This window comes from Prosopis cineraria, unplaced genomic scaffold, assembly GCF_029017545.1.
Source record: "Prosopis cineraria cultivar Desert tree isolate PC_DT_omini unplaced genomic scaffold, ASM2901754v1 PC3, whole genome shotgun sequence".
NCBI lineage: Eukaryota > Viridiplantae > Streptophyta > Magnoliopsida > Fabales > Fabaceae > Prosopis > Prosopis cineraria.
In genome coordinates this window covers 13,518,074-13,522,435 of record NW_026555334.1, presented here as the reverse complement: position 1 = coordinate 13,522,435, position 4,362 = coordinate 13,518,074, and the positions used below count along the sequence as shown (strand labels likewise).

General features: G+C 29.9%; 1 long non-coding RNA gene across 1 annotated transcript; it reads left to right on the top strand.

Annotated features, from left to right (window-relative positions):
* The first annotated feature begins 219 nt into the window (after nucleotides 1-219).
* Nucleotides 220-1,567, top strand: LOC129305185 (uncharacterized). Its single transcript, XR_008591916.1, has 3 exons — nucleotides 220-283; nucleotides 769-833; nucleotides 1,447-1,567. It is a non-coding gene; the product is annotated as an uncharacterized LOC129305185 (long non-coding RNA).
* The last annotated feature ends 2,795 nt before the right edge of the window (nucleotides 1,568-4,362 follow it).

Below are 4,362 nucleotides of genomic sequence, written 5' to 3'. Positions count from 1 at the left end.
TGTTTGATAAAGAAATTAATTAGAAGATCTCTTTTTGTTTAACATAGAATATAATTTTATGTTAAGATGTTTTTTTTTTAAAAAAGGGGGCTTGTTAACTTAATTATTAAGTTATAGCCAAAAAAAAAAAGAAAAAGAGAGAGATAAGAGGCGGTGGAAAGAGCATATAAAAGTGCTCTTTGCTTTCTCTCTTCCCATAGAAACGCACAAGAAAGAGAGAAAAGAGAAAGAGAGAGAGAGATAGAGAGAAGGAGAAGGAAAGGAGAAGGCAAGACATTTTGAGGTAAGATTTAATGCTCAAAACTATTTCTATTATCAAAACTCCTTTATAAATATTTTCCTACTCGTCTAGAGCTTTCTAATGATAGTAAAATTTTGATGAGTGGAGCAAATTCTAAAGTTTAAAACTTAGGGTAAGTATTCACTTTTAACAATGGAAACTATTAATTAGTAGAGATAAATTAGTACTTAAATTCTATTGGTTTAGATTTATTCTATTAATTGATTTGAGAGTTTAAAATTAAGTTTTTAACTATAAAATTTTGATCTTTGATGTATAGGATATCTATATAGATTAAATTATGTTTTTGGGATTTAGATAAGTTAATTTAAATTAATTTTGGATTTTTTTTACCAGAGGGATTTAAATTGGAAGGATATGATTGTAAATTTGAGAAGTTTAGTTAAATTTTATATTTAATTGATAAATTATAATATATATATATATATATATATATCTAATGGTATTTATATCATTCGATGTCGTAGATTAATCTATTATCGTGGTTAAGAAGTTCCCTACACGTCTGAGTTAGTTATATCTTGGAGAAGAGGTAACATTGGAATATCCTTTCATATATCGAGATACTGGTTTTTAGTATTATGTGTGTGTATATATATATATATATTAATACTTGTGTGATCTTATTGTGAAATATGACATTTTTTTTATGTGATGCAAAAGAGGTAATAAGGATGGCCAGTAATATAATTGGTTGTTTGGGATTAATGATTGAATATTATGCCACGTGGTTTGCCTCCACTACGCACGTAGTGGTTGGCTTTTTTCTTGTAGTTCTCAATATCTCTGACATTTTGGGACGATAGGCACCTTCTTTTTAAGGAAGGGAGTCCTATTCTGACGGCAATGTACCTTTGGCTGAGTATAACCTCAGTTTAGGCTCCAGCTAGTGGTAATAAGGGAGTTGAGAGCCATAAGGGTGAGGTTGGGAAATGTATCACTATTGTTTTAATTTGACACTGATTTAGAAATTGTTATAAAATTGTGAATATTACATTTCTTGTTTTATGTATTAATTGTGAAATTTATATGTATATCTATGGATATGGTTGTGAACTGATTTCAAGAAGTATGTTGGTATATGTTAAAATAACCAATTGTTACTAAGATTTTTAATCTCACATGTTACTTCTTATCATTTTTAGATGAGCAATCAAGTGGAGCTACAGGGAAGGCACCGAAGAAGTGAGCTTAGGCTCCCTTCTCTCAGCTTGGCACGTGGTTTTCTGTTTATTTTGTAATTATAATTGCCATGACCTAGGGACCTTTATAAATTTTATTTGGATAATTGTTATAGATTATTTGATTATAACTACTTAATCTTTTTATTTAAATTGGATAACTTTTAAATACGTCAATCTGGACCATGTTTTCTATTGGGCCAAGCCCATTTATTTTAGATTACACATATTGATAGTATAAGAAAAATGTATATGTTGAGCAGAGTTGATTATATTTATAAACTGTTGTTGAACCCTGAACTTGCTATAAATTATTTATTGGGCCCTATCTGCCCTAAGTCCAGTGGTGATTGTTAATTTTGATGTCGCTTTATTTAGACAGGTACATTTTTAAGAAAAATGTTTATTTATAAAAATAAAGGGGGGAGGTTTTTTTTTGTAAAAAATGGCAAAAATTAGGTTTGTTACAAAGAACATATACAAAAAAAGGACGATTTGGATAGAGAAGAGAAAAAGGGTGGCAGCGATCGTGATTCATCTTCTTCTTCAATTTCTCCAATAATGACTTGACAATTTCTCATCTTATGTTGTTTTATTTTTAGTTCTATGGAGAGCTAAATTTTTGGTGTGATCAATCATAAACTATAATCCTAAATTTTAATCAGAGTCTTTGATACTCAGAGAAGATTTTATTTTAACTTTATTTTAATTTGCTCATCTTCTCTCTACATTTAAATTTTATACTTTAATTGCTATTGCTGTTTAGAGTAGCTTTATTGTATAATTTTTAGGTTATAAATTTTATCTGAGGTTTTACTTGCTATAATCGATTGATATAATAACTTAAGAGTAATTTGGCCTAGCTTGGGTGATTATCCATGCTTTATTTCTGATGTGGCTAACTTAGAACAATCATTAGGTTGTAGGTTGAGAGAGATTTCAGTTAAATTATAACCTAATTTGTTGTTTAATTCTTGAATGATAATTTGAGAAATATATAATAAAATTAAAATAATAAAGTTGAATAAAATTAATTTATTTTGTGGATGAGGAAGATTAAATTTAGGTGATTGAGTTGTGATTGATTGCACTGCTTATTCTTAGTAATTTTTTGAGTTGAATTTCCTCTATTTATTTATTTCTAATTTATTTTTTAATTTCATCATAAAAAACCCCTCACTTTTTAGATTTTCATAATTATAATTCAAGTAGTTACTCTATTGACTCTTAGAGAGACGACCTAAGTTGCGTTTTACGCAAAATTTAGTTGTTATTAATTTTGATGCTATTTGACAGTAGTGTCGCAAATCAAGCAAATGAAGGATGAAATCTTCATAAGTCAAACCAAGTACACTCATGAATTATTGAAGAAGTTTGGATTTAAAAATTTAAATCTAAGCAACATACCTATGAGCAACATACCTATGAGAACATCAATCAAGATGGATAAAAATAAAAAAAGTAGAAAGAGGATCAATTAAAATTCAGGCAAATGATTGGATCATTGCTCTACTTGACTACCAGCAGACTTGATATCGTGTTCATTATCTATATGTGTGTAAGATTTCAAGCTGATTAAAGAAATCTCATCCAAAGGCTGTGTGTGAAAAGAATCTTTAAGTTTTGAATGGAACTATACAACTAGGAATTTAGTTTTCAAAAGGACGAAAGCTTGAATTGATCTCTTATTCAGATACTGATCATAGGGGATACAAGATAGATAGAAAAAAGCACAAGTAGAACTTATCAGTTCTTTGATGGCTCATTAATATCATGGTTCAGCAAGAAATAAAATAATGTGTCCTTGTCATCATGTGAAGCTGAATACTTGGCGGCTGGAAGCTATTGTGCACAAATTATGTGGTTAAAATAGCAACTGGATGATTTAGGAGTTCATGTTAAACAAATTCCAATTAGATGTGACAACACCAGCATTATAAATTAGCCAAGAATCCTGTTCAACACTCAAAAACCAAGCACATTGACATAAAAACATCATTTCTTAAGAGATCATATGCAAAAGAATATATCATATTGGAATTTGTGCCTACCACTGAGCAACTAGCAGATATTTTTGCCAAACCTCTAGCTTAAGAATAATTTACATTCATTAAAAGGGAATCAAAAATCAATAAACTATAAGATTCTAAATTTAATTGAATTAAATTTAATAGCACTTAGGATATCTTCACTTTAGAATTGTGCTAAATCATGCATGAATACATTAGTTCTACTTGCATGAAATAACACATAGTGAATTATTCCTCCTAAATAAGGATAAATCACACGTGATGAAGGAAGTCTCACTTACGTGAAATGTCTTTCCAAAAGCATTATATTCTGGCTTGGTCATTTCACTGTGAAGACCATTTATGACCACGCATGATTCTACCTGCATTAAATGTGCAATATTTGAACGTTATACTTACTGCCAGATCACGCATGAAACTACTTTGTCACAGGTGAGAAATAGCACTTAGCATTTATAAGTGCTAAATCACACGTGAAATCGTTTTCATCTCATGCATGATCCTGCACTATCTATATATACCTTCCTCATCTGACTTTCTTTTTCATGCGTGAACCAACATTTGTTTTTCTAGATGTTACTCAATCTTTCTTTCTTACCTGCCTTCCTGATTCTTCTCTGGTTGTTTTAGCACTCGAATTGGTTTATCTATCTCTTCTAATCTACTTCTCATCTATCACTTCACTCTAATTTTATCTCTTTCTTTAACCTAAATTTATCTCTTCTCTCAAAATCTCTGTGATGACAAGAATAAAGGAGACTAGAAAGAAAGTTGGTGAGAAATAACAAGGAAGAGGAAATTCACTGAAGCTCTGATTGGAGAAGGAAGTAAATTACCTTCTTGATCATCC